Below are 18,612 nucleotides of genomic sequence, written 5' to 3' on the forward strand. Positions count from 1 at the left end.
CCCTACCAGCATTGCCCTTCATTTTTGTTCCCCTGCATCTTCTCTTCCTGATAGGAATTATACAGCCCCTGTAGCCTCATATGACAGTTAGAGGGTGAGACAGTTCATTAACTTATCATATTCTCAGCAGCCAGGTCAACATAAAGAAGGATGGAGAAAGGAACAAAGTCTTGCTGAAATTATGCTACAACTCAGTAAATACACCTACAGGTAAAGTGTTACCTACCTGGTGATGGTCTGTTCTTAGCTTTCTACCACTGACTTCTCTGTACTTGTGCAGCATTTTGTGCCTGAAAATTTTCTAGATCTTCCATGAATATTTTACAACATCCTTCGGGAGAAAAGGCATAATAATCAAGACTTTCTGATTAAGAGTGAGGTCAACCACAGATTTTTAAACATCTTTGTGGGTAAAATTGTAATATTTCCAGAATATTGCACCTGGCTTTAATGCATCTGCATATCAACAGGTGTTCCTCAGGGGTTGAGAACTGTGGTACATCTCCATATCAATGGGTAATTACCTGTGTGACTGAGGGCTTATATGAACCTGAGAGGTTAGGGGGAGGGCTGGCTTGCTTCTGCCAGAGCAGGAAAGAGAAATGGCCCCGGACTGCAGTCTATAAGCAATAAATGGGTTTTAAACTTTATTTCTCCCTTTGACTGATTTTGGTTTTTTGTCCCAGGAATTCCTTTCCCCATAGTTACAATCTTTTTCTCTTTTCTTCCCCTTTGTTTAATAATTCAAGAAATATCTAGTGAGCACTCGTGTGCCAGGCATAGTTAGCTGTTGTGTACATTTAGTGGATTCTTATTCAGAGGTGGTTTAATGGAACACAACAGCATAGAATCACCTGGGAGCTTATTAGAAATGCAGAATCTTAGTCCTCTTTCAGACATACAGAATCAGTATCTGCATTTTAACGAGATCCTTCAGTGACTTGTATGCACATTTAAGAGGCATTATTCTAGAGAATTCTCCTTAGCTCTACTGCTTAAATATTCCTATGACTTTGAAAACTAACTTTACTTCTCTAAGCCATTTAGTAAATGAGGGGAGTGGGAATAATAGTAGAACCCACTTCATGTATTGTTGGGAGGCTCTAATTAGATTTAAACCTTCTACACCCCTTAACATACTGGCTGGTACTTAGTGCTTTTTTTAAAAAAATGCCATTACTATTCTGTTTATAATTATTACTATTATTATTTTGTAGTTAAAATAAAAAGACTTTTTTGTAAAACTTTCCTTGTAGTAGTTTCCTTTCTAGTTCATTGGTTCATAATACTGACAGAGAAATATTCCAAGAGACATTCTAGCTAAACAACACTTGATCTTGAATTGAATCCTGAATCAGAAAAGGAAGGAGGGAAAAGGAATGGCTTGTTTAGCTTAGGCTGCCATAAAAAAAACCATAGACTGGTGGTTTACACAAAAGGCATTTATTTTCTCAGTTCTGGAGGCTAAAAGTCCCAGATCAGGGTGCCAGCACGGAGAGTGCTGGTGAGGACTCTTCCTGGCCACTCATGTGGCCACCATTTTGCTGTGTGTTCATGTGGCCTATCCTCTGTCTCTTCTTCATTTTATAAGCCAACTAATCTCATAGTGAGGGCCCCACCCTCATGACCTAATCTACCTACCTCCCAAAGACCCCACCTTCAAATACCATCACATTGGGGATTAGAGTTTCAACATGGATTTTTGCAGAGACACAAGCATTTGAAAGTCCATACAAGGAATAAGTTTTGTTGATGTTGCTAAATCTATAAGGGACACAATGCAATTAGACATTGGAATCTAAGTGATAGAGCGACAGATGATGCGTCTTTTTCATGAAATGCTGCACAAGTAATTTTCAAAAAAGGACCAGTTGTATTTAAGGACTTTGAACAGTAACAATGCTGTTACCCACTGACTCAGGCAGGAGGAGTACTGCTGATTCCTTTTCCTTTTGGCCAGGTTCATCAAGGAATTTAGGAAGTATTGGCTGGCTTATGCATCAGTGGGTTAGGATGGGACCCAGATAAACACCTCTCCATCTCCCCAATGTTTCCATTATCTATGTTTCTTTGTTTGTTTTACGCTTTGAGAACTCCACATATACACACACATGAGGTATATGTAATAAAATGAACAAATCTTAGAGTACAGCTCAATGTATTTTGATATGTGTATACACTCATGTAGCCATCATCCAGATCAAGGTATCAAACATCTTAATTTTCTTCTTTCCCTTTCACCTATTCCACCCATCTCCCTAATCACCTCACCTATGGCAACTACTAATCTGTTCTGTATCTGAGTCTATTTATATTTTATTTTTTTGGTATCATTAATCTACAATTACATGAGGAACATTATGTTTACTAGACTCCCCCCTTTACCAAGTAGCCCCCACATACCCCATTAGTCACTGTCCATCAGCGTACTGAGATGCTGTAAAATCACTGCTTGTCTTCTCTGTATTGCACAGCCCTACCTGTGCCACCCACCCCACATTACACATGCTAATTGTAAGGCCCCCTTTCTTCTGCCTCCACCCCTACTCCCTCTCTTCCCACCCATCCTGCCCAGTCCCTTTCCCTTTGGTAACTGTTAGACCTTTCTTGGGTTCTGTGATTCTGCTGCTGTTTTGTTTCTTCAGTTTTGCTTTGTTGTTATACTCCACAGATGAGTGAAATCATTTGGTACTTGTCTTTCTCTGCCTGGCTTATTTCACTAAGCATTATACCCTCCAGCTCCATCCATGTTGTTGTTAATGGTAGGATTTGTTTTCTCCTTATGGCTGAATAATATTCCATTGTGTATATGTACCACATCTTCTCTATCCATTCATCTACTGATGGACACTTAAGTTGCTTCCATTTCTTGGCTATTGTAAATAGTGCTGCGATAAACATAGGGGTGCATCTGTCTTTTTCAAACTGGAGTGCTGTATTCTTAGGGTAAATTCCTAGAAGTGGGATTCCTGTGTCAAATGGTATTTCTATTTTGAGCTTTTTGAGGAACCTCCATATTGCTTTCCACAATGGTTGAACTAATTTACATTCCCACCAGCAGTGTAAGAGGGTTCCCCTTTCTCCACAACCTCACCAACATTTGTTGTTGTTTATCTTTTGGATGGTGGCGATCCTTACTGGTGTGAGGTGATATCTCATTGTGGTTTTAATTTACATTTCTCTGATGACTAGCAATGTGGAGCATCTTTTCATGTGTCTGTTGGCCATCTGAATTTCTTCTTTGGAGAACTGTCTGTTCAGCTCCACTTCCCATTTTTTAATTGGATTTTTCACTTTTTGTTTGTTGAGGTGCATGAGCTCTTTATATATTTTGGATGTCATTATGACATCCTTTATCGGATCTGTCATTTATGAATATATTCTCCCATACTGTAGGATACCTTTTTGTTCTGTTAATGGTGTCCTTTGCTGTACAGAAGCTTCCCAGCTTGATATAGTTCCACTTGTTCATTTTTGCTTTTGTTTCCCTTGCCTGGGGATATATGTTTATGAAGAAGTTGCTCATGTTAATGTACAAGAGATTTTTGCCTATGTTTTTTCCTAAGACTTTTATGGTTTCCTGGCTTACATTCAGGTTTTTGATCCACTTCGAATTTACTTTTGTGTATGGGGTTAGACAATGATCCAGTTTCATTCTTTTACATGTAGCTGTCCAGTTTTTCCAACACCAGCTGTTGAAGAGGCTGTCATTTCCCCATTGTATGTCCATGGCTCCTTTGTCATGTATTAATTGACCATATATGTTTGGGTTAATGTCTGGAGACTCTATTCTGTTTCACTGGACTGTGCCTCTGTTCTTGTGCCAGTACCAAATTGTCTTGATTACTGTGGCTTTGTAGTAGAGCTTGAAGTTGTGGAACAAGATCCCTCCCACTTCATTCTTCCTTCTCAGGATTGCTTTGTCTATTCAGGATCTTTGATGGTTCCATATGAATTTTTAAACTATTTGTTCCAGTTCGTTGAAGAATGCTGTTGATAATTTGATAGGGATTGCATTGAATTGGTAGATTGCTTTGGGCAGGATGGCCATTTTGACAATATTAATTCTTCCTGCCAAGAGCATGGGATGAGTTTCCATTTGTTAGTGTCCTCTTTAATTTCTCTTAAGAATGTCTTGTAGTTTTTGGGGTATAGGTCTTTCACTTCCTTGATTAAGTTTATTCCTAGGTATTTTATTCTTTTTAATGCAATTATGAATGGAATTGTTTTCCTGGTTTCTCTTTCTGTTAGTTCATTGTTAGTGTATAGGAGAGCTTCAGATTTCTGTGTATTAATTTTATATCCTGCAACTTTGCTGTATTCTGATATCAGTTCTAGTAGTTTTGCAGTGGAGGCTTTAGGGTTTTTTATGTACAATATCATGGCATCTGCAAATAGTGACAGTTTGACTTCTTCTTACCGATCTGGATTCATTGTATTTCTTTGTTTTGTCTAATTGCCGTGGCTAGGACCTCCAGTACCATGTTGAATAACAGTGGGGAGAGTGGGCATCCCTGTCTTGTTCCCGGTCTTAGAGGAAATGCTTTCAGCTTCTTGCTGTTCAGTATGATGTTGGCTGTAAGTTTGTCATATATGGCCTTTATTTTATGTGGGAGTACTTGCCCTGTATACCCATTTTGCTGAGAATTTTTATCATGAATGGACGTTGAATTTTGTCAAATGCTTATTCAGCATCTATGGAGATGATCATGTGGATTTTGTCTTTCTTTTTGTTGATGTGGTGGATGATGTTGATGGATTTTCGAATGTTGTACCATCCTTGCATCCCTGTGATGAATCCCATTTGATCATGGTGTATGATCCTCTTGATGTATTTTTAAATTCAATTTGCTAATATTTTGTTGAATATTTTTGGATCTACATTCATCAGGGATATTGGTCTGTAATTTTCTTTTTTGGTGGGGTCTTTGCCTGGTTGTGGTATTAGGGTGATGCTGGCTTCATAAAATGAGTCTGGAAGTAGTCCCTCTTCTTCTACTTTTTGGAAAACTTAAAGGAGAATGGGTATTATGTCTTCTCTGTATGTCTGATAAAACTCCGTGGTAAATCCATCTGGCCTGTGAGTTTTGCTCTTGGGTCATTTTTTGATTACCGCTTCAATTGTGTTGCTGGCAATTGGTCTGTTTAGATTTTCTGTTTCTTCCTTGGTCAGTCTTGGAAGGTTATTTTTTTCTAGGAAGTTGTCCATTTCTTCTAGGTTTTCCAGCTTGTTAGCATATAGTTTTTTATAGTATTCTCTAATAATTCTTTGTATTTCTGTGGTGTCCGTAGTGATTTTTCCTTTCTCATTTCTGATTCTGTTGATGTGTGTAGGTGTTCTTTTTCTTCTTATAAGTCTGGCTAGGGGCTTATCTATTTTGTTTATTTTCTCGAAGAACCAGCTCTTCGTTTCATTGATTTTTTCTATTCTTTTCTTCTTCTCAATTTTATTTATTTCTTCTCTGATCTTTATTATGTCCCTCCTTCTGCTGACTTTAGGCCTCATTTGTTCTTCTTTTTCCAGTTTTGATAATTGTGTCTTCAGACTATTCATTTGGGTTTGTTCTTCCTTCTTTAAATATGCCTGGATTGCTATATACTTTCCCCTTAAAACTGCTTTCGCTGTGTTCCTCAGAAGTTGGGGCTTTGTGTTGTTGTTGTCATTTGTTTCCATGTATTGCTTGATCTCTATTTTGATTTGGTCGTTTATCCATTGATTATTTAGGAGCATGTTGTTAAGGCTCCATGTGTTTATGAGCCTTTTTGCTTTCTTTGTACAATTTATTTCTAGTTTTATACTTCTGTGGTCTGAGAAGTTGGTTGGTAGAATTTCAATTTTTTTGAATTTACTGAAGCTCTTTTTGTCTGTTTCTATTTTATTTTAGATTCTACATGTGAATGAAGTCATATGGTGTTTGTTTTCTTCTGTCTGACTTATTTCACTTAGCATAATACCCTTTAGGTCCATTGTGCCATTGTCACAAATGGCAGGATTACTGGTTTTGTTTTTTTTTTTGGCTGAGTAATTTAATTTATATTGCATTGTGTATATGTACCATCTCTTCTCTATTCACTCAGCTATCAGTGGAGACTTAGGTTACTTCCGTATCTTGACTACTGTAAATCATGCTGTGTTTAACACAGTAGTTCTGGAATCTTTTTGAATTAGTGATTTTTTTCTTTGTGTAAATTTCCAGAAGTGCCATATGGCAATTATATTTAATTAGAAACCTCCATACTGCTTTTCATAGTGATTGTACCAGTTTATACTCCTACCAGCAGTGTATGAAAATTCCCTTATCTCCACATCCTTGCCAATATTGTTATTTCTTGTCTTGTTGATATTAGCCACTCTGTATGGTGTGAGGTGATGCCTCATTGTGGTTTTGATTTGCATTTCCCTCATAATTAATGATGTTAATCATCTTTCATGTGTCTAATGGACAATCTTTATGTCTTTGGAAAAATATCTATTTGGGTGCTTTGCCCATTTTTTAATTGGATTATTTGACTTTTTGGTATTGAGTTGTATGCATTCTTTATATATTTTGGATATTGGCCCATTATCAGATACATAGTTTGCAAGTATATGCTCCCATCCAGTACGTTGCCTTTTCATTTTGCTGATTGTTTCTCTTGCTCTACAGATGCATTTTAGTCTGATGTAGTCCCACTTGCTTGTTTTTTGCTTTTGTTACTTGTGCTTTTTATGTCCTATCCAAAAAATATTTGCCATGGCCAATGTCAAGGAGCTTTTCTCTTACATTTTCTTCTAGGAGTGTTATACCTTCAGATTTTATGTTTAAGTCCCTAAGCCATTTTGAGTTAATTTTTGTGAGTGGTTCAAGAAAGGGATCCAATTTCATTCTTTTGTATCTGAATATCCAGTTTTCTCAACACCAATTATTAGGAAACTATACTTTCCCCATTGAGTATGTTTGGCTCCCTTGTCAAATGTAAGTTGACTGTATATACATGTATTTATTTCTAGGCTCTCAATTTTGCTCCATTGATCTCTGTGTCTATTTTTGCAACAATATCATAGTGTATTCATTCCTGTAGCTTTTTAATATTGTTTGAAATCAGGAAGTGTGATGCTTCCAGCTTTTTCTTTCCCAGAATTGCTTGGGCTCTTCAGGGTCTCTTGTGATTCCATATGAATTTTAGGATTTTTTTTCTATTTCTGTGAAAAATCCTTTGGAACTGTGATAGTGATTGTGCTCAATCTATAGATGGCTTTGGGTAGTATTATTCCACTTCCTTCTTATGTTCTTTCCCTGGCCCTGGGTAGTTTTCTTACTCACATGTGCTAATCACTACACAATTAATGAATCAAGGGCAAACCTTTACAGATATCTGGAGCTCTCTTTATCAACTCTTCTATGATTATCTGCTCTGTAAATCCTAGCTGTCCTGGAGTTCCCAATTTCTGAACTTTCTCTCTTCAACTCAGGGGATCTTTGGGTTTGTTTAGGGACTCACTTCCTGAGCTGCAGCTTGCAAATACTGTATAGGCAGTGAGCTGGGGGTAATCTTGGGGTCCACACTATTTGTTTACCCTATGTCAAAGACCTCTGCCTGTGATGACTATTTTCCAATGTCTGAAAACCATTGTTTTATATAGTTTTTCATGTTTTAATATAATAGACTTTATTCGTTTAGAACAGTTTTATATTTACAGAAAAATTGAGAAGACAGTACAGAGAGTTCCCATATACCCCACACCTTGTTTCCTCTATTAACATCATATGTTAATACAATATATTTATAGTAATTAACTGACATTAATGCATTATTACTAACTATTGTCCATAGTTTATTTATATTTCTTTAGTTTTTGCCTAATGTGCTTTTTCTATTTTAGGGTCTTATTCAGGATTCTATATTACACTTAGTTGCCATGTCTCTTTATGACAGTTTCTGGGCTATGGCAGTTTCTTAGATTTTCTTTGTTTTTGGTGAACTTGACACTTTTGAGAAGTACTGGTCAGATGTTTTGTAGGACATTGCACTGTTGGAGTCTGACTAATATTTTTCTCATAATAAGACTTGGGTTATGTGTTATTGGGAGGAAGACCACAGTGTATCTATATTCAGCTAAGCATGAACTCATACTGATATCTCCATCTATAATCCATTACTACATGGATCATTTGAGGAGATAATTATTTTTTAATTGAATTTTATTTACTTGATAAGTTAATGTAGTTACATGGTTCAAAAGAGTAAAAGGGTATGTAATGAAAATTCTTCATTTTATCCTTTCCTACCGTCAAGTTGGTTCCCTCCTAGAGGTGACCAATGTTAGCAGTTCCTGTAGGCGAATTAAGAAGAATAGAAGACCTCCAGAAAATCTATAAGAAACTTAATTTTCAAAGCAGGTTTACATATCTACTTTCAGTTTTTTGTACAACAACAACTATGTAAATCAATCAAAGAAGACCATAGCAATACCTTTTTAAAAGTGAGAAAACTGGGAAATAAAAATCTGTTTTCCATCCAAATAAAAAGCAATATATAAACATGCAAGCATGCGAGTCAGGATGTGACTGGATTAAAAGTCCAATGTCTGCTGGTTCTTAATGATTTAAACTTGCCATATGTTTGAAACTCTGAGTCTCTATATTTTCATCTGAACATTGGAATAATAGTATCTATTACAGATGTTAATTGTACTTGTAATGTGCATGATGGCATGGCATATACACATGTAATGTGTAGTGCCTGGCATAAACTAACTGCTTATGAATGGTAGTTATTATTTTTGAGTTGTTTTAGTGGTTGAGCATTAAGCATCAAACTGTATTATATGCCAGTAATATTTACTGGCATCCAAATATTGGATGTCGGGAGGTCTAGTTACTTCTTTTCCCCTGCCATCTAGGTAGGTCCATTGCCAGGAAAATAACACATTCTGTATTTTTCTTATTAAAGTGTTGTTCATATACAATCTTTTTTAAATTAAGGTATTATTGATATACACTTTTATGAAATTTTCACATGAAAAAACAATGTGGTTATTACATTCACCCATATTATCATGTCCCCCCATGCCCTATTGTAGTCACTGTCCATCAGTGTAGTAAGAAGCCACAGAGTCACTTTTTGCCTTCTCTGTGTTACACTGTATTCCCCATGATCTCCCCGGCACCAAATGTACTAATCACAATACCCCTCAATCCCATTCTCCCTTCCTCCCCACCTGCCTTCCCCTACCCCTCCCCTTTGGTAACTGCTAGTTCCTTCTTGGATTCTGTGAGTCTGTTGCTGTTTTGTTCCTTCAGTTTTGCTTCGTTGTTATACTCCACAAATGAGGGAAATCATTTGATACTTGTCTTTCTCTGCCTGGCTTATTTCACTGAGCATAATATCCTCCAACTCCATCCATGCTATTGCAAATGGTAGGATTTGTTTCTTTCTTATGGCTAAATAGTATTCCATTGTCTATATTTACCATATCTTCTTTATCCATTCATCTACTGATGGACACTTAGGTTGCTTCCATATCTTGGCTATTGTAAACATATACAATCATATATTGATTTCAAATATACAGCAAAGTGGTTCAGTAGTTACACATATTATTAAATCCTCACCCCCTCTAGTGTGGTTACTATCAATGTAGGAAGATGTTACAGAATCATTGACTATATTCTCCATGCAGTACTACTATCCCTATGACCAACTTACATTATGATTGTGAATTATTGTTTCCCTTATACCCCTTACCCTCCACCTCACCAGCTGCAAACCCACCCCTTGGTAACCACTAGTCACTTCTCAGTGCCTATGAGTCTACTGCTGTTTTGTTCCCTCTGTTTTGCTTTGTTTGTATGTTCCACATATAAGTGAAATCATATGGTATTTGTCTTTCTCCACCTTGTGAGTGTCCTTTGCTGTACAGAAGCTTATTTAACTGAGCATAAGAACCTCTAGATACATCCATGTTGTTGCAATTGGCAAAGATTCCTTCTCATGGCTTAATAATATTCCATTGTGTATATGTAACACATCTTTATCCACTCATCTATTGATGGACACTTAGGCTGCTTCCATATCTTGGTTATTGCAAATAGTGTGGCAACAGATATAGGGATGCATGTGTTTCTTTTTGAATCAGGGATTTTTGTTTTCTTCAGGTAAATTCCTAGGAGTGGAATTACTGGATTGAATGGTATTTCTATTCTTAGTTTTTTTGAAGAAATCCCGTACTGTTCTCCACAGTGGTTGAGCCACTTGACATTCAAAGCAACAGTATAGGAGGGTTCCCTTTTTTCCACATCCTTGCCAACAGCTGTTATTTCTTGTCTTTTGTATAGTGGCCATTCTAACTGGTATGTGGTGATACCTCATTGGGGTTTTAATCGGCATTTCCCTGATGATTAGTGATGTGGAGCATCTTGTAACATGACTGTTGGCCATTTGTATTTCTTCTTTGGAGAAATGTCACAGGTCCTCCACGCATTTTTAAATCAAGTTATTTGTGTTTTTTTTGGCGTTGAGGCATATGGGTTTTTTATATATTTTGGATGATAACCCCTTATCAGATGAGTCATTTATGAATATATTCTCCCATACTGTCTGATGCCTTTTTGTTCTGTTGATGGTGTCCTTTACTCTACAGAGCATTTTAGTTTCACATAGTCCCATTTGTTCATTTTTTGTTTTGTTTTCCTTATCTGAGGGTATGTGTATAGGAAAAAACTGCTCATTCTTATGTTCAAGAGATTTTTGCCTATATTTTCTTCTAAGAGTTTTATGGTTTCATGACTTACATTCAGGCCTTTAATCCATTCCAAGTTTAGTTCTGTGTGTGGAATTAGACAATAATCCAATTTCATTCTCTTAGCTGTCCAGTTTCACCAACACCAATTGTTGAAGAGGCTATCTCTACCCCATTGTATATTCATGGCTCCTTTATCATATATTAATTGACAATATACATAGATTTATATCTGGGCTCTCTATTTTGATCCATTAATCTGTGAGTCTGTTCTTATACCAGTACCAAACTGTTTTGATTACAATAGCTTTGTAGTAGAGCTTGAAGTCAGGGAGTGTAATCCCCCCAGCTTTGTTCTTTCTCAGGATTGCTTTGGCCATTTGGGGTCTTTGTGGTTCTATATGAATTTTAGAACTATTTGTTCTAGTTCATTGACAAATGCTGTTGGTATTTTGATAGGGATTGGGTTGAATCTGTAAATTTTGCTTTTGGTTATAATGACCATTTTGATAATATTAATTCTTCCTGTCCATGAGCATGGGATAGATTTTCATTTTTTGGTGTCTTCTTTAATTTATCTCATGTGTGTCTTACAGTTTTCAGAGTATAGGTCTTTCATCTCCTTGGTTAGGTTTATTCCTAGGTATTTTATTCTTTTTGATGTAATTGTAAATAGAGTTGTTTTCCAGATTTCTCCTGCTAGTTTGTTGTTAGTATATAGGAATGCAACAGATTTCTGTATATTAATTTTGTATCCTGCAACTTTGCCAAATTCAGGTATTAGTTCTAACAGTTTTTTGGTGGAGTCTTTAGGGTTTTCTATGTAAAATATCATGTCATCTGCAAATAGTGACAATTTAACTTCTTCTTTACCAATTTGTATTCCTTTTATTTTTCTGTGTTGTCTGATCGCCATGGCTAGGACCTCCAGTACTATGTGGAATAAAAGTGGTGAGAGTGGACATTATTGTCTTGTTCCTAATCTTAGAGGAAAAGCTTTCAACTTTTTGGTAGTAAGTATAATATCGACTGTGAATTTGTCATATATGGCCTTTATTATGTTGAGGTACATAACCTCTATACCTGTGTTGTTGAGAATTTTTATCATGAATGGATGTTGAATTTTGTCAAATGCTTTTTCAGCATCTATTGAGATGATCATGTGATTTTTGTCCTTCTTTTTGTTAATGAGGTGTATGATATGATTGATTTGCAAACACTGTACCATCCTTGCATCCCTGGAATAAATCTGACTTGGTCATGATGGATGATCTTTTTGATGTAGTTTTGAATTCAGTTTGCTAATATTTTGTTAAGGATTTTTGCATGTATGTACATTAGGGATATTAGTCTGTAATTTTCTTTTTTTGTGGTGTCTTTTTCTGGTTTTGGTATTAGAATGATTCTGGCCTCATAAAATTAGTTTGGAAGTATTCCCTCCTCTTCTACTTTTTGAAACACTTTAAGGGTGATGGGTATTAGCCCTTCTTTAAATGTTTGGTAGAATTCATCAATGAAGCCTCTGGATATGGAGTTTTGTTTTTTTTTGGAAGTTTTTTTTTTATTACCAACTAAATTTCATTGCTAATAATTGGTCTGTTCAGATTTTCTGTTTCTTCCTGGGTCAGTCTTGGAATGTTGTATTTTTCTAGGAAGTTGTCCATTTCTTCTAACTTGTCTAATTTATTGGCATATAATTTTTCATAGTAATCTCTAATAATTCTTTGTATTTCTGTGGTATCCATTGTGATTATTCATTCTTCATTTCTGATTTTGTCTATGTGTGTACTTTTTTTCTTGATAAATCTGTCTAGGGGTTTATCTATTTTTCAGGTCTTCTGTGTCTTTGTTAAAGCCCTCACTGAAATCTTGAATGTTTTTCTGTAAAGCAGTGAGCATGACTTCATTTTGTAATCTTTATCAAGAAGATTGGTAATCTCTGTCTCATTTAGCCCTCTTTCTGGTGTCCTGTCCTGCAGTTTTGTTTGGAACATATTCCTCTGCCTACTCATTTTGTCAGGGTTTCTGTGTTTCTTCCTTTGTATTAGATGGCTCTGCTATGCTTCCTGGCCTATAGAACAATAGCTTTATGAAGGAGGCATCCTGTGCTGCCCAGAAGCTAAGGCTCTTTACTCTCCAGGGTCTGGTTCTGCTTTCAGGAGCCCGAGCTGCTGTTGTGCAGTGGGCAGGGCTGCCTTTATGTGTGTTTTCTGTTGTGGTCTGAGTCTGCAGTGCTGACAGTTTACTTCAGCTGTCTTTGTGTTCAAAGCAGAAGTCTCTTCTGGGTTTGCTGTGGACAGGGCCACCCACTGCCTGCCCACCAATGGCGGGGAGGCAGGGTTAATGGGCTGGTAGGGTGGTTGTGTGGCTCTGGGGCAGGGTGAGAGGTGCAGCCCTTGGCTTGGATACCCATGGAGAGGAAGGAGCCCTCAGGTTGGCTCCTGCAGGCACCTCCCCAGTTGGCTGAAGTGGACCTGAGAAATCAGGGAGTCTCCCTCTGCCTGCCGGCAGCAAAATCTGACATTGCTCCTGGGCCAAGTGGGTTGGCTTGCCAGCTGTGTGCACAGGGAAGTGGCTTGGGGCTGTGTTGTCCACAAGGGGGATGGAGCATCTGAGGATCCTGAGAGTTCCTGACCTGTTGGGCTGAGGGAAGGTTGGAAAGATATTTTCCATCTGCTCTTTCTCCTGAGGAGAGTGTCCTGTCCAACCCTTGTTCCTCTGCCACCCCTCCCACTGCTGGTGAGCCTTTCAAATTGCTACTTCTGCTTTGGGTCTCAGGACTGGCAGAGCGTGCCTGTCTTCCACAAGCAGCCAGAGTCAGCCTGCCTGTCCCTGGTCTCCAGCCCCACTAATCACCAGAACCTGATATAATGTGGGCTCATGCTCCTGGAGCAGATCTCCAGGGTCAGGTGTTCAGTGCTCCTGGGCTCCTATCCCCTCTCTACTCCCTTCCTCTTTTTCCCACCTCTAGGCTGAGGTGGGGGGAGGACTTGGGTCCCTCTCCATCTCTGCTCTGCCACTTTACCCTTTTCTGTGTGGTCTTCTCTTATTCCTCAGGTGTACATGATTTATTCTGTAGTCTTCAAGTCATTTTCAGGTTTAGTTGTATTTGTCATATTTTTTTCTTTTATGTGTTTTTGGGAGGAGGGTTCTTCCTTGTCTTCCTACTCTGCCATCTTTTTTTCCACATGTCCTGTCTTTTAACAAAACATCTTTGGGGGAAAAGTTCCTGCTTCTGCCTCTTGATACAAATGCAGAGTCAAAGTTTCAGAAAATAAGTTACTAAAATTGTTTTTTGATTGCAATAATGGTATATTGAAGCTCCCTTCAAGTATTTAGGCATTTTGGGGAGGCCTTTATAAAACAGTTAATTTTTACCCTGAAAAGATAACCTTAAACATAGATGAGGTTCTAAATAAATCTAAGTAACAGTTTGGCCACAAGAGAGGACATTTCCCTCTACTGAAGCTACTCTTGGCAATGGACACTTAACCAGACTAATCAAATGTGACTTCTATCATCAAAATTAGTGAGGCATGAAAAACTGTGATTGTATCATTCATTACATTGCCCATTTGAAAGTGTGATCTCTTGTGTCTTGAGAGCAGCCACTCTGTTTCTTCTGCAAACTGAAGGATTTTGGTTTTCAGGAGAATTTTTAATAGTCAGGGATTTTCTAATCCTGTTAAAGTCCTTTAATGTTCATGTTTGCAAAGGAACTACTGACCTCTTGCATAAATAGAGTTCTCTCTCTTCTACTCTTTTTAATTTGGGAGTTTGTAAATAATTCAGTGCTATTTTCTCTAAAGTTTATCTCCTTGGCCCTGTATAATCCTTATGAAGAAGAGGGAAATCTTTGATACCCACAATAGGGACGAGTTAAGGTAAAGAGGATATGCCAATATTTCCAAGTTTACTTAACATGCCTCTTTTTACCTTTTGTATTTAATAGAGCTATCAAATCCTGGATGTTATAGCACACCTCGGGACATTTATATAAGTTGGTGTAATTCTTCTATTTTAAGCTTTGTTTTATTTTTCATCCAGTCGAGGTTTTTAATCAACTTTTATTTTGACATAAAGTCATTTGTTTTTGTAACTAGTCATCATGCCATGGTGTTTGCCCTATTTATATCTCACTTTTTATAATTTAACAAAGGATTTCCAGCTAAAACATTCTCAGCCAGCTTATTTACTGATTTAGGAAAATGCAGATTTCTTCTAATTGGTGAATCAATCTCTGTCTATTAGGTAACTTCATGAAGTGCAGAGTCCTGGGAATAACTTTATAATGGAGACTCTTACCAGTTTGGGTAAAAATGCTTCTGAGGGCATCTAGAAATAGAATGTAAATTTGGCTTGGTAATGGTGGCTTGACAGATGTGTCACTAAATTCCAGCACAGAGATAGTTCTAAAGGTAAATTGTCAACTAGTTACAAGGTTTTCAACCAGGGCCCATAAGAGGAATATACAACTCTACAAATGTCTGGATTTGGCATAAATCACTTGATAAGATAGTATTGGGCTTTGCTGATAGTATCAAATGTGGCCTGGGTTGCACAATGGTTGCTAAACCTATGTGTATTAATTATACATTATCTGTACTAACTTAATAAATGAAAATATTTGGTGGTAATAAGATTTATGAGAAAACTGATCTGGCTCCTCTAGATGCTGTGATGTGGAACAGTTTGTTTGACTGTGTGTGTGCATGTGTGTTGAAAGAGTGAGCTGTGTCTACTCTCATGAAATTCTGTCTACTTTAATATTTCAATGCAGCATTGTGTAGAAAAGAGCTGTACAATAGAATTTTCTATGATGATGGAAACATTCTATATCTTTACTGTCCAATATTGTAGCCGTCAGACTGTGTGGCTATTGGGTACTTCAAATGTGGCTAATGTAAATGAGTTAAATAATTTTTTAATTTAATTAATTTAAATTTGAATAGCCTTATGTGGCAAACGGCTGCTGTATTGGCCAATGAGGTTCTAGACACTGACATGCCCACAGTACTCCCTTTCTAGGTACAAGTAAGAACAACTGGTAGGTAAACATGTAGTGTCCAGGAGTGGCTACTAAAGGCTTCTATTTCAGATACAGGAATTCTGTCTCCTCCTGCCCCAAAGTAAAAATCTTTATCATTTATTTGATTTATTAGTATGTTTTTAAAATCAACTCTTTCTGTCCTTTCTTCATTATAAGAATTGATAGTCCTTGACTTCTTTGTATTTTTTCTTCATTAACCACATGTTTGTTGAGCATCTATTATGTGGCAGGCACTGTCTCAGTGCTAGATACGTAGTAGTGAATAAAATTTATTAGGTCCCTGCTCTTATTGAGGTTACATTAATACCTAATTACACAATAATTTACTTGAATGTAATTGTGAGAGCTTCTTAGCGTGTTTTAGAGTTTAGCTTAAGAGCTAATAATACCTAAGAAGAAGTAAAAAGTTAATTTGTTGATTGGTTGAAAACTGTCTCTGTCCACTCTGTTCCTATCAGGCATTAACCCTGACCACTTTAAGAGGGTCAGGTGTGTGGAAGTGGAGAAGAAAGGAGATGGTAGGAGGGCAAGGGGAGAGGAAAGGAATGGCATTAGTATATAAATGTTGAATCACTATATTGTACACCTGAAACTAATGTAATGTAATACTGTGTGTCAACTACCCTTCAATAAAAAATAATTATCTACAAAAAAAAAAAAGATTAATAGACTTTTTTTTAACAGTTTTAGCTTTACAGAAAAAATTGAGTGAAAAGTAAAGAGGATTCCCTTGTGCCTCCTTTGCCTGCCCCCTCAATTTCCCATATTTCTAACATCTTGAATTAATGTGGTCCATTTGTTAGAACTAATGAGGCAATGCCAGTATGTTATTATTAACCACAGTCCATAGTTCACTTTAGAGCCCACTTTTGGTGCTGTACATTCTATGAGTTCTGAGAAAAGGATAATGACATGTATCCACTATTATGATATCATAGAGAATAATAACTTCTGTCTCCTAAAAGTCCTCTGTGCTGTCTATTCTCTCTTCCCTTCCACACCATAATCCCTGACAACCCCTGATTTTCTACTGTCTCCATGTTTTTGCCTTTTCCAGAACATCAAGGTTGGAATCATACAGCAAGTGGCCTTCCTTGTTGGCTTCTCTCAGTCATGGCATTATCTTTTTTCTATTCCTGTTCTTCATGAATATAGCCCTTTTCAAAGAAGGGTTAGCTGTTCTTCATCGATCCCAGCCCTCCACCACCCACGTCCCTAGAATCTGGATTAGCATCAAGTGGGGATTAATAAACTAACAAATATTTCTAGATTTTTCATTCCAGATTCTTTGTTTCTAGACTATAAGGAAGTTGACTTTTTTTTTTAATGCTTCTACTTTCAGTTTTATATTTGCTTTGTTTTATCCCATCAACCAAATAAGTGCCTCAGGGAAGACAGCCTTGGAGTAGCTGAAAAGAATTAGTTACCCTTCTCTTATGCCTTTTTCTCCTTTTTTCACCTTTTGGTCTTGTTTTTGTTTTGCATATTTTTTTTTCCCCTTTACATTTGAGATAGGACCATAAACCTAAAAGTCAACCTTGAGGTTATTCATTGTAAAACCATTGCACTATGTTGCAGTGTATAGCTGAAGTTCATTAAGTTTCATTGATATGGATTATTTTACTGCCTGAATATGCTACTACTGATTTACCCATTCTTCTCTTGACAAAATTTACATTTTTTTAAGTTTTTGCTATTACAGTCATGCTAGTGTGATATGTTTGTGCATGGCGTCTGGTACATGTGTGGTATAATTCTCTTAGTGGTGGACATGTAAGAGTTAGAAGTGCTGTCTCATGAGGTTTGCATATCTTCAACTTGAAAGTCAAAGCCAAATCATTTTCCACCTTTCTCCTTTTTCTCTTTACAGACATGAACACACATACACATCCCCAATATCTTGTTTCTTACGTATCATATTGCAAGACAAAACATGAGTGCAGCATGTGGAGAAAGAGTAATGGTAAAGATAGTCTTTCTTAGGTATTAGAATAGTTGTGTATAGAGCTTTTAGAACTTAAAATCTTGCCTCCACTTTCTCACAAACACTGGTGTCTTGAGAAAGTATCTTAAGGATGGAAGAAAACAGAATTGCAAAGCTCTGAGGTGCCCCTTTGGTCAATATATAATTGTTGAATCTACATTATGTGCCTGGTACTGTTAGAATCATCAAGATGAATAATATGCAATTCCCCCATGAACCTCACAGTAGTCAGGCAAAAATATACTAACAATTACTTATAAAATTATATAATAAGGTCAATGCCTAACCATAAATGAAGAATGCCAGGAGAGCACAAACAAATTTGTCTAACTCAGCTAAAAGAGGAAAAATTTCAAAGAATGACATTTACTAGTATTTATTTATACTTTAACTTAAAGTAAAACTTGGGTGTTACTTTACTTAAGCATTTATGCAGGCTTAACTGAAGAGCAGTTTTTCTCTCTTAAGCATGGTGGTGTTAGCTGTAGTTTTCCATAAATATCCTTATCAAATTGAGGCGGTCCCTTTCTATTCCTAGTTTTTAAAGTAATTTAAGTGACTCAGAGAAGACAAGTAATGACTCTGTGGCATCTTACTATGCTGATGGACAGGACGGACAGTGACTTCAGTGGGGTGTGGGGGTGACTTGATAATATGGGTGAATGTAGTAACCACAATGTTTTTCATGTGAAACTTCATAACTGTGTTATATCAGATACCTTATTAAAAAATAAAAATAAAAATAAGTATTTTAAGTGCTTTCTTTGTCAATTGTGAAGATCATGGGCTTTTGGGTCCCTTTTGTCTATTAATATTTTACAGTGATATATACTGACTTTAAAAAAATATTATGTT

Source organism: Manis pentadactyla, chromosome 1, assembly GCF_030020395.1.
Source record: "Manis pentadactyla isolate mManPen7 chromosome 1, mManPen7.hap1, whole genome shotgun sequence".
Taxonomy (NCBI): domain Eukaryota; kingdom Metazoa; phylum Chordata; class Mammalia; order Pholidota; family Manidae; genus Manis; species Manis pentadactyla.